This window comes from Geotrypetes seraphini, chromosome 2 (assembly GCF_902459505.1).
Source record: "Geotrypetes seraphini chromosome 2, aGeoSer1.1, whole genome shotgun sequence".
NCBI classification, from domain to species: domain Eukaryota; kingdom Metazoa; phylum Chordata; class Amphibia; order Gymnophiona; family Dermophiidae; genus Geotrypetes; species Geotrypetes seraphini.
In genome coordinates, this window is record NC_047085.1 from 71812828 (window position 1) to 71826015 (window position 13188).

The window sequence follows — 13188 nt, forward strand, 5'->3', positions numbered from 1 at the left end:
TTTTCCTACCTTTGCTGTCTGGTGATTTCATGAGTCTCTGGTTGCACTTTCTTCTTCTGACTGTGCATCCAATATTTCTTCCTTTCTGTCAACCTCCTGTATGCTTCCTCTCCTCCAGATCTCATTCCTCTCTCACTGTTTCCCTCCCCTTTTTTTCTTTCTTTCTCCCTCCCTACTTCTATTTCTTTCTTTCAGGCTCGAGGAATGGGCATCGACATGGCAGATGAGGTTCAAAGTGGATAAGTGTAAAGTGATGCATGTGGGTAACAAAAATCTCATGCATGAATACAGGATGTCCGGGATGGTACTTGGAGAGACCTCCCAGGAAAGACTTGGGAGTTCTGATTGACAAGTTGATGAAGCTGTCCACGCAATGTGTGTCGGCGCCGAAAAGGGCGAACAGAATGTTAGGAATGATAAAGAAGGGGATCATGAACAGACCTGAGAGGGTTATCATGCTGCTGTACCGGGCCATTGTGCACCCTCACCTGGAGTACTGCATCCAGCACTGGTCGCCGTACATGAAGAAGGACACTGTACTACTTGAAAGGGTTCAGAGAAGAGCAACTAAGAAGGTTAAGGGCTGGAGGAGTTGCCATACAGCAAAAGATTAGAGAAACGGCCTCTTCTCCCTTGAACAGAGGAGATTGAGAGGGGACATGATCGAAACATTCAAGGTACTGAAGGGAATAGACTTAGTAGATAAGGACAGGTTGTTCACCCTTTCCAAGGTAGGGAGAACGAGAAGGCACTCTCTAAAATTGAAAGGGGATAGATTCTGTACAAACATAAGGAAGTTCTTCTTCACCCAGAGAGTGCTCAAGAGGAGGCAGTAGCGGCTAGCGTGCATGCGCTATTCCATACGTTAAGGCCCTAATGCCCCTTTGTAAAAGGAGCCCTATATCTCGGTATTTGTTTAGTCAGATGTTTTTGTGCTTCTGTTATAAAGCCCTAGTTTATGCTATTTTCAAGCAGTCAACCTGTAATATTCTCACTTTATGTCACCTAGCACTTTAAAATTTATTGTGCACTCTTTTTTCATTTGCATTTGCATATAGCACTTTGCATCATAATCATACATTTTGTGGTTCCAACCTCTTTCTTATATTTATTTTTTTCTTACTTCTATATTTTACCAGTTTTAAACAAAAGGTGAACAACAAAATCAACACGATATGGTATAAGTCTACAAATTTAATGATATTGCTCCTTTTCTGTTTGTACTACCTTGTTGCTATGAGATCTAATATCTTTACATCTCTACCTTGTCTTTTATTTCTCTAATTTTTAAACTTTTTGTTTATATGTTTATAATTTTAACATTGTATTATTTAGTTTTGATTTTTGTTTTCAGACTCCTGATACAGGCCTAGTAGCTGAAACACAAATTGTGTTGAGTCATCTGCTCACCATGTAATAAACATCCATTTTGAGATTTTGCCATCCACCACTCACTGTGCTGCTCGTTTGTACTTTCTTGCAGAAGATTTTGTCTTTTTTTTTTTGTCTTTCTGTACAAAACCATGATTTAAATCATCTTTCTGACTAGTGATTTTCATCAATTTGATTTAAATCAAATCAAATCTTGGTTTAAATAAATGTCTCTTCATGTCTAACTTCACTTCTCTCTCTGCCAGAGGTATGTATGCTATTTTCATATAGGGAGAATTAATTTTTCCTGTAAAAACATATAGTAATTTGCTTTCCCTGTTCTCTCTATATTTCAGATTTCACTATTGTGTCCTTAGTACTGTATATAAAAATAGCTACATCTTCCCCACTTTCCCTCATGTATCTTTTTATATGCAGGTAAAGAAATTTTCAGTTCTAGTTTCTATTACATGATTGCAGCCTTCATCACGGCGACCTCCAGGTCAGTTATTTCATTAACAAGGCTTCAAGCTGTACACAAGTCTTTGTAAAGTGAGGCTCTCCCAGACATCCTTTGCTCTCATTTTTTCTGGTAAAAATTTCATCAGCGCTCTCTCTCCTACTTCCGATTGCTGTCTATCATTATTTACTGCACGGTAGATTTCAGGCATTTGTCCCTTCAGGGCTTAGCCTGTTTATCTTGAATGTTTTTTGTTAAAAAGGAAGCACAGTTAGAACCAGCCCCTTGTACTTGGTTTAATTAAAATGTTGATCTAAGCTAGGTGGCTGCAATACCTTTCCTCTATGGATGCAAACGTTCCTTTCTATATAGATCCTTAGCTTCCCAGATGAATCCCAATCACTATTATCCAATATTAACTCTTTGCCTTCGGGTCTCTATTACTAATTAACCAAGTTAACGTGTACTGTTGGGGCTGGTTCTAGGTACTTATTTTATGTGACTTTCTCTTGGGAAAATGACTAAAGTCACCAGAAGCAAAACAACTTTAATCATTTATATCCACTACAATCCAGCATTTGCCACCTACATTCAACAGAAATAGCCAGTGTTAAAGACTCCAGTGACCTGATTCTGGCCAGATCCAAGGGCTTTTATTCAATCCTGTTCCTTCATGATCTATCATTTGCTTTTATTGTTTATTGGAAGCTTCTATACTGCTACTAATGACTGGGGAGTCAATTGTGAGCAGGTTTTGTTTTTTGTTTTTTAACACTGTTGATTCCTTCTTGGATTCTCATTTTGTTTTGTCTTGGTTTTCTTCTTATTTCTCCCATCACACTTTTAGTGTATGCTCTAGTGCAGTGGTCTCAAACCCTTTGCAGGGCCACATTTTGGATTTGTAGGTACACTTCTCCCTCCGTATTCGCGGGGGATGCGGGCAGAACATAGCCATGAATACCGAAAAACCGTGAATAACTTTTTGCATGTTATTTGCGGTTTTTCTGTAAAATAGACCTGAAAAATATAATAAACCGTGAATAACTCGACCTGCGATTTGCTCCTTACAACGCCGGGAGCAGCGATTTCCTTCAGGAACCACTGGGAGCAGCGATTTCCAATGTGAAACACCGGGTTCAGTGATGAAAATTAGGGGGCGGAGTCAGCAGCCGAAAAATCACGAATAAGCGAATCCGCAGATACGGAAACCGCTGATACAGAGGGAGAAGTGTACTTGGAGGGCCTCAGAAAAAAAAAACAGTTAATGTCTTATTAAAGAAATGACAATTTTGCATGAGGTAAAACTCTTTATAGTTTATAAATCTTTCCTTTTGGCTAAGGGCTCCTTTTACTAAGGTGCGCTAGCAGTTTTAGCGTACGCACGCACTAAACGCTAACGCCTCCATAGAGCTTGCGGTAGTATTTTTCATTTAGCGCGTGCTAATCTTTAGCGTGCGCTAAAAAAGCTAGCGCATCTTAGTAAAAGGAGCCCTAAGTCTTAATAATAATATTGTAATTTATAGCTAAAGAGACATATGGTCAAGAAACTGTTTTATTTTACTTTTGTGATTATGATAAACATACCGAGGGCCTCTCTAGTGGATCCTCCTCGACTGCTATCCCACTATCAGTCAGTGTACCTTAGGGCTCTGTCTTGGAACCTCTTCTTTTCTCTATCTATACTTATGCCCTTGGTGCTCTGGCCTCCTCCCATTGTTTTCAGTATCATCTCTATGCTGATGACACCCAGATGTACCTCTCCATACCAGAAATGTTGTCTAAACCAGGCCCAAGTCTCAGCCTCCCTGTCTGACATTGCTGCCTGGATGTTTCACTGCTATCTGATACTAAACATGGCTGAGACTGAGCTTATCTTTCTCCCTATACCCACCTCTCCTATTCGCCCACTCTCTACTTCTATGGATAACAATCTCATCCTTCCTGTCTTGTCAGCTTTTAACTTTGAGGTCATCTTTGACTCCTCTTTCATTCTCTCTCTGCACATATTCAACTGCTAAAATCTGTCATTTCTTTCTCTATAACATCATCAAAATTCATCCCTTCTTTTTTGAAACCCTTATCCACATTCTTAAGTATCGCTTCACGCTTAGATTACTGTACCTTGCTTCTCACAGATCTTCCACTAATCTATTTCGCTCTCCTTCATTCTGTTTAAAATTCTGCTGTATGGAGAACAAACTAAGATGGCGACAGAGCAGGACGCGTTGTTGTGAGCTCCTGATTTGGCGAGTGTATTTTTTACTTACTACGGTTTCTCTTCATCCTTTTTTCAATGCCAAAAAGAAGGGGAAGACAGAGGATTAACCCTCTACCTCTGTCTGTAACATCCACGCCGCGACAGACTGTAATGACTTCATTTACAGTCCCTTTGGCGACGGGCTTATCTGCTGCAGAGCCGCAGGAAAGGCTCAGCTTAGACAGCGTTTTTTCGCTGAGCCCAGCTGGACCTGACCCTCCCCCAGCGCCTGGAAACGCAGCTGCGTCGACCTACCGATCAGAGGGCTCCCTGGGAATAGAAGGGAGGGAGGATTCGTTGCAGCTAGCAGGTTTGGAGGCGATTTCTTCAACAATTCCAACTTTGTTGAAGCCGACTGAGGGAGGAGCACCGAATGAGAGCGGTGGTGAGTTGGGAGGAGACACAAGCCGCAATGGAGTTCAGCGGCTGGAGCAAGATCTGTCTCAGCTGACCCAACTCAAGCCGCTTCTCAGACCATCGGTGGTAACCCTGGACTCTCTTTGGACAGCAATTGAAAATCTTCATTTGGTATGTAGCAACGTTATTTCTCTAACTCTTGGGCTCCCATTGAAAATTAATCAACTGGAATCTCAAGTTCAACAGCAAAACCAGAAAATTGGGGAGATTGAACAAACTGTGTTGGAAGTCAAGACTTTTAATAAACAACAAATTACAGATAAAACTTTTTATCTACGGAAAATTGAAAATCTTGAAAATCAATATAGGAGCCTGAATTTAAGGCTATTGAATTTTCCTATACCAAAACTCATGACTACAAGAGAGATCTTTAAAAATTTTTTGACTTCCATATTGAAAATTCCAGAGTCTAATATCCCTCCTATACAAAAACTTTATTTCCTTAAAAGAACTATGATGGAAAAGAAAGAAGAGGAAGAACAAGTACAGTTAGAAATCTCTGAGCTACTGGAATCATCTGAAATTGAAATTCTGGGTCGCGCTACATTGATAGTATCCTTTGTTTTTCTCCAAGATAAGGACATGATTTTGAAATTATATTTTAATTTGAAGCAGATTTTCTATCTGGGTGAAAAAATTTATATTTTTCCTGATGTCTCACGATGGACTCAGATCCGAAGGAAGGAATTTATTCAATATAGATCTAAGGTTACTTCTTTGGGAGCTTCCTTTCAGTTGAGGTTTCCCTGTAAATGTCTTATTAATTACCAACAACATAAGTATATTTTCTTTGACCCAGAACAGTTGCGTTTTTTCTTAGAAGGGAAAGGGATTTTCGATGCTTCTTAAGAAGTACAGGTTTATTCATGTCTGTTAATAATATTAGCCGAGGTTAACTGCTCTATTCTTTAAACATTTGTATTTGTTCCCCTTTTTCCTGGAAGGGATTATTTACTTACTTTGTTCTCCCAGTTGTGGACTATATATTAAGTTTGTGAAAAGTTTGTGTTTCAATGATATTGATGATATATTTTTTTCTAATTTTCTTCTCAAAGTTAATTCTTTGTTTGTAATTAAATGATAATAAATAAAATAAAATAAAAAAAAAAAAATTCTGCTGTATGACATATTCTGCCAGTGTCACTACACTTATATTAGCTCTTTCTCCTCAAGTCACTTCATTGACTACCAAACCATTTCCACATACAATTCAAGCTCCTCTTATTGACTTACACAAGTACTGTACATTCTTTCTGCAGCTCTTCAGTATCTCTTCATTCTTCTCTCTCCCTACACTCCTCATCCAGAACTCGGGGGCAGATTCTCAAAACTAAAATCTGCCTTAATGTGCTCACTAAACCAGTTCCAGCTGGCTTAGCATGCATGTATTTTAGCGCTATGTGTCTGGCCATCCAGCTCAAGTGAGGGGGTTACTGGCGGTGCTCAGTGAGGAGTGGTGAGAACTACAGAGCGCTATAGTGAGAAAGCCACAATGGAGCAGGTCAGCAATGAGCAGTAAACTCTCGAGCGGGGGCCGGGTAAATGACCTTGGAGGGCTGCATCTGGCCCTTGGGCCATAGTTTGAGGACCACTGGTATAGAGCCCATGTATTGTAACACCTTTACAGAAGCTCATGCAAATCACTCTGAATTGACTCCCCAGGCATTAGTAGCAGTATAGAAGCCCACAATAATCAAAATGGCTTACTGAGGTCTTTTCTGAGTTTTCTAGCAGTCTCCGATACTGCCATGCAAATGTAGTACAAGGTCATTAATATTAAAATGAGCACGCTGAGTGATTCCTTAACCTCCTTGTGCCATATTTGCAACAAAAATTTACCGACAGGTCTGAGCTGTCATTGCCTTACTTTCTGATCAGTGCCTGAGCGCTGATTGGCTCAGGTACTGACAGGAAAGTAAGATTTGACAGCTCAGTTCCTCCCCCCCCCCCCCACAAGCAAATAAAAATTAAGAAACCAAACAAATCCCAAAGATTGGCAGGAAAGATGCCCACTATCTCCTGCCACGTCGCACAAGGGAGTGCGTTACTTGCCCGCGGGAGGGAGTGGGCATCTCTCCTACTGCTGGGGGGTGCTGTTCTAGCTGCCCCTGCCTTCTCTTCACTCTATTCAAGGAACTCGGCCACTCAACCTTCCTTCCATCCAAGCAGGGAGACATGCCTCTTTGAGTGTTTACAAGACCCACTTCTGCGTTGCATGGCGGCGGGAGGGAGTCGGCAACTCTCCCGCTGCTGGGGTGAGGTGGGAGGTCACTTGACAACGGCGGGAATGGGCATCTCCTACAAAATCCTGAGTGGAGTAGAACGGGTACAAGTGGATCGATATTTCACTCTGTCAAAAATTACAAAGACTAAGGGACACTCGCTGAAGTTACAGGGAAATACTTTTAAAACCAATAGGAAATATTATATTACTAAGAGAATAGTTAAGCTCTGGAACATGTTGCCAGAGGTTGTGGTAAGAGCGGATAGCGTAGCTGGTTTTAAGAAAGGTTTAGATTATTTCCTAGAGGAAAAGTCCATAGTCTGTTATTGAAAAAGACATGGGGGAAGCCACTGCTTGCCCTGGATCGGTAGCATGGAATGTTGCTACTCTTTGGGTTTTTGCCAGGTACTAGTGACCTGGATTGGCCACCATGGGCTACTGGGCTAGATGGACCAATGGTCTGACCCAGTAAGGCTATTCTTATGTTTTTATGTTATACTAGTCTTTAAGCCCGTTACATTAACGGGTGCTAGAATATATGTATGTTTGTCTGTCTTTCTTTCTTTCTGTCTCTCTCCCTGCCCCTGTCTCTTTTTTCTTTCCTTTCTGTCTCCCTCCCTCCCACTATCTGCCTTTTTTTCTCTCCCCACTTCTTTCCAACGTCTGCTCCCCCTGTCCCTCAGACTTCCATTCAGTGGCTGTCCCTCCTCTCCCCCACACTTCCATTCAGTGTCTGTCTCCCTCTCTCACCCCTTTTATCTACTGTTCACCCTCTGTTTTGCCCCTTCCATTCACTGCCCTCTCTTCTCTTTCCATCCAGTGTCCGCCCTCTCTCTCTCTCTGTTCCATATGGCATCTCCTCCTTCCTTTCCCCCTTCCTTTTCCCTTGGTCTGGCATACCTTCCTCCTTCCCTGCATGCCCTGCCATGTCTTCTTCCTTCCAAGCCATTCTCTACCCTCTGCTCCCTTTCCTCCTTGAACTTCATCGGGCAGCAGCATTTAAAATTCACTGCTGTTGCCGGCTTCAGGCCTTCCTCTCTGGCGGGTCCTGCCTACTTCCTGTTTTCATGAAGACAGGACCCGCCAGAGAGGAAGGCCTGAAGCCGGCAACAGCAGCAAATTTTAAATACTGCTGCTGCCCGAAGAAGCCAAGCCTTAACAACAAAGCTCCCTCCAGCGTTGGCAACTGCGAGAGCGAGGTAGGGATACCGCTGGACCACCAGGTTAAAAAAAAAAAACAACAACTTACCAACAATGGCGGCGGTGCTGGGGGGGGGTTTGAAAAGCCATTGGCCGTGAAGTATGCCACCTGCATACTTCACGGCCGACGGCTTTTCAGGACTTTAAAAACTTACCAACGATGGCGGCAGTGCTGGGGAGGGTTTGAAAAGGTGTCGCGGCTCCTCTGTCGATCCCCGCCTGACATGTCTCACAACAGCAGTTTAAGTCTGGAGAGGGGATTTGGAACAGACGTTTGGACAATGGAGGCACACGATTGGGAAAGGGAGCCAGAGCCGGCAAGACCGCGGTCTGTGAGAGAGGGAGCGTTAGCCACGGACCTACGGATCACGGATCAGGGATCACAGATCACGCAGGTATGAGTGCTCATGCGCGGCTATCGTTTTATTATTTTAGATTAGGGGGAATAAATGCTAATCTGTTCCCAAGGAGTTTGTGAGAATACCAAAAGCAACTGGTTTATACTGTAATTCAGTCTTTAATTTTTGCTACATGAATGTGGCAACTGTGATTGGTTCTACCAGTAGCACAACAGAGGACGTTGGCTTTTGATGCAGGCCCCACAATAGCATTAAAAGCCAAGTTTCCAATACAGTACCAATCTCAAATCAAAGCCTTCTATGGTAAAAAGAAAAAATGATTCTGGTGTTTTAAAAGTAGTACTGTACTCTTGAAAAATACTTTCTGCGATAGTCCTCATTCCTTATGTACAGAGCACACCACACATTCCTCACGAATAATGCACACCCTAGAAATCTTGATCCAAGTAAAAGAGAAACAAATTCAACTTTTGGCTGCCAATCAGAAAGAAGGATGTTTTAGTGAACGCCAATTTAGCTATTAAAACAAACATGCGCAGACAGATTTGGTGCCTGGTCTTCTGTTTAAGGTTTTCTGCATAGCCTTATATTTCTGTCATTATTGCATACTAAGGCTCTCTTTCTTTGGGATCTAACACACAAGTGCTTAAGGGTCCAAATCAAGATATTTTTGCACGGACTTTGAATTAAAAAAAGAAGATGCAACACTACTATATTATTTCTTTACTTTTGCCTATTGTTTAAGTTAAATCACTCTCTCTATTTGTGGATAGCCTCCCGTTAATGAGGACTAGTAAGAGCTTGAATATTGTTTTAAGATTCTGGGAATTTTTTCCATTCTTCAACTGTCTATTGTGGCAAAGTTTCTTAAAAAAAAAAAGAAGATATTTTTGCAGCATGTTTCTTAAAAGTATGCCAATGGTAGATAATGCTTATGTTGGGATATACAGGTTAACAAGTAGCATAAACTGAGCTCTGAATGAACACAGAGTCCTTGAAATGTAAGGAATGCAAACAATCAGAAATAGGAAATGTGCATTCATAGCTTGCATTCAGTTCATTTGAGTGCTTTAGAAAATGCTAGTCATACAAATCTGATTTAAAATGTGTCTAGAACTGTTGTGTGCATTATAAAGTTCTAACATGCATAAAAGAATGTTATTAAAATAAATACTGTTTGTGAGAATGGAAAAAGAAAACATCCAAAAACTAGGGACAAAAAGCCAAAACCAATTGACAGCTAGATGCACTAAAAACTCTGCACTCTGATCAGGTTTAGCGACTGTGGAATTTACCAGCCCAATGATGAAAATGGCTCACTGCATGGTATTCCATGCAGTCATACAAAAGTCCGACTTGGGCATACAAATGACCTCATTACTATTAGAATGAAGTCATTAATAGTAAAATGAGCCATTCAATCAATGGCCTAACATTTGCAGTGCCATATGCGGAACAAAAATACTGACTGAAAAAACTGACAGATCTTCCTGTTTATTTTTTTCTATGGGCATATATGTTCAGCTCAGCGTGGGGAGGGGTCGGACATCCCTCCTGCCTTTATTTTGATTCTGGGTGTCATCTGTGGGGGAGGGGTCTCACATTTTTTTTTAAAATGGGGACAGATATTGTGCATGTGTAACACATCTGTGCCATTAAACAAAAAGCCCCAACAACTGAGTGGCAGGAGGTGTTTTGGGGCTTCCCCTGCTGCTTAGCTGTTTAGGCGTCCATAAACTGGCTCTGTGCATGTGTGAGAGACAGTTTGTTTCTAAGTGCGCAATTGGTTGGGATTATGACTGCCCTCCGCAAAACTCATTTGCATGGACAAACGTTTGTACATTGATCGCTGTTTAGAAATCGGTTAAAAAAAAAAATCAGTCAACAGCGGCCCACACGGTCTTAGCGACTGTGTATTGTACATCTAGTCCTGAGTGAGGTGATAGTTTACAGATGACACAATTATTCAACTTGTTAAATCAAGCAGAGTGACACAAATTTCAAAAGGACCCTCTGAGGCTGAGGGAACAAGAGTTTAAATAGCAAAAGAGATTTAATACAGACAAGTGCAAATTGAGATTATTTTTCCCAATATGCATAACTATGGGTATACAGTGCTGGGTTCCAAATAAGATATGACAACCCCATGAGTTATTGTGGATAATACAATGAAATCCTTGTCTCAATGAGAGACAATAGTCAAGAAAGCAAATAGAATGTTAGGAATTTATTCAAAAAGGAAGAATACAATGGAGAATATTGTAATGTCTCTATTGTGCAATTCTAACTTTTTCATCTCAAAAAATTATATATTTTGTATAAATATAAATATGAAATAGTGGGGACAAAAGTACAGAGAAAAGCAATTGTAAGATAGTGAAGGGATGGTACAGTCACTGGATTAGGAAGGGCTGAATAATTATTTAGGGCTCTTCACCTTAGAAAGTGAGGGCTGAGAGAAGATAAAGGTCTATGAAATCATGAGTGGGATAGGACAGGTTAATAGGGAACAACAGAACAGCTAAGCCGTGGAACATGTGGTCAAAGCTGTAAGCATAGCTGTGTTCAAAATCAGATGTGTGAGCACTGGAACCCATTCCATCTGTCTTGGTGGGGGAGAGTCCAAACAGTTAAAATGATGATTTTGCCTGCAGTTTGCTACCAAATGGGTATTTTCAGGGGTCCTTTTATAAGAAATTGAATAGTATTCTCACTAAATTTATTTGGCTGAGTAAAACTGCTTAAGTTGCTTTAGTATCTTTACAAAAACCAATTTCGGCGGGTGGGGTAAATTTCCCAAACTTTTATAGGCACCATCAGGTCTATATACTACGTCAGGGTATGTATTGGATCCTTCCTGAGCTCATGGAGCATCTTCCGGACTGGCTTTTCTTGGAATGGCAATTCATGTATCCATTGCGTTTGTGTCATGAACCGGAAAGGAGAGAAGCCGCGACATAGCCTGACCAAAGTCAGCTGGAAATAAACTACCGGAATGCTGCAGCTTTCCCGCCATTGCCGGAGACCCAAGCGCGCGCCTGATTCTCGCCGACACGTGGCTGCTGCATCAACATTCCTAGAAACATAGTCAGATTCAAGCCCCGCGAAATTTACCCTACCGCGGCCTGCATAGAAAGAAAATCAGACTTGGGGAATAACTAGAAGAACGGTGCGGTGCTTCCCACAGCGCCGGAAAAAACATGTCCCATCTCATGCGCGCTGCTATAAACCGGCACCTGCACAATCAGCTGCACATGGCCGCGACAAACACCGACGAAAGAGAGCCTCAGAATAAACAGGACTACTACTGCTGCACTGAAACCCAACGAGGAGAACAAGTGCAAGCATGAAATCGCACCGCTACTGCCACACTGTAACCAACAAGGGAACCAAGCGCGTGCATGCAAAGGGCGGGAAAGTCCCGGCTTCCTCATAGAAACATAGAAACATAGAACATAACGGCAGAAAAGGGCCACGGCCCATCTAGTCTGCCCACACTAATGGCCCACCCCCTAACTACCTCCATGAAGAGATCCCACATACCAATCCCATCTTTTCTTAAAATCTGGCACGCTGCTTGCCTCAATTACCTGTTGTGGAAGATTATTCCAGCGATCAACCACCATTTTGGAGAAGAAATATTTTCTGGTGTCGCCATGAAATTTCCCTCTTGTTGCCATGGGTCCTTAAAGGAAAAAGAGATTCTCTTCCACCTCGATACGGCCTGTGACATATTTGAACGTCTCAATCATGTCTCCCCTCTCTCTGCGTTCCTTGAGTGAGTACAGCTGCAACTTACCCAGTCGTTCCTCATACGGGAGATCCTTGAGTCCTGAGTCCATCCTGGTGGCCATTCGCTGAACCGACTCAACTCTCCGCACATCTTTTTGATAAAACGGCCTCAAGAATTGTACACAGTATTCCAGATGGGATCTCACCATGGATCTGTACAATGACATTATGACCTTGGGCTTACGGCTGACGAAACTTCTACGGATACAGCCCATGATTTGTCTAGCCCTGGATGAAGCTTTCTCCACTTGATTGGCAGTCTTCAAGTCTTCGCTAATGATCACCCCCAAGTCACGTTCTGCTACAGTCCTTGCTAGGATCTCACCATTTAGGGTGTAAGTACTGCATGGATTTTTGCCACCAAGGTGCATGACCTTGCATTTTTTGGCATTGAAACTTAGTTGCCAAGTCTTTGACCAATGCTCCAGCAGGAGTAGGTCCTGCATCATACTGTCGGGCATTGAGCTTTTGTCGGGCACAGTGCTTTTATCTGTTGTGCGGTTGCCTACCATGTTGCATAATTTGGCATCATTGGCGAATAATGTAATTTTACCTCGAAGCCCCTCAGCCAAGTCTCTTACGAAGATGTTAAATAGGATCGGGCCCAAGACCGAGCCCTGCGGCACTCCGCTGATCACCTCCGTCGTATCGGAGAGGGTACCATTTACCACTACCCTCTGAAGTCTACCTCTAAGCCAGTCCCTAACCCATGCGGTTAATGTTTCACCCCGTCCCATCGAACCCATCTTGCTCAATAACCTGCGGTGTGGGACGCTATCAAAACGCTTTGCTGAAGTCCAAGTACACGACGTCCAGGGACTCCCCTATATCCAGCTTTCTTGTTACCCAGTCAAAGAAGCTGATCAGATTTGATTGGCAGGACCTTCCCTTCATAAAATCATATTGATGGGGATCTCGTAGATTCTCCTCATTCAGGATCATATCCAATTGGCGTTTGATTAATGTTTCTATAAGTTTACTCACTATCAATGTGAGACTCACCAGTCTATAATGCTCAGCCTCCGTCCTGCATCCCTTTTTGTGGAGTGGAATGACGTTAGCCATTTTCCAATCCAACGGGACTCTTCCTGTACTTAGGGAAAGATTG

At 42.3% G+C, this 13188-nt stretch overlaps 1 protein-coding gene across 1 annotated transcript in view; it reads right to left on the bottom strand.

Moving 5' to 3' along the window:
• The window catches only part of SDC2 (syndecan 2), a 168616-nt gene that overhangs the window by 84298 nt on the left and 71130 nt on the right, over positions 1–13188 (bottom strand). The window lies entirely within an intron of this gene.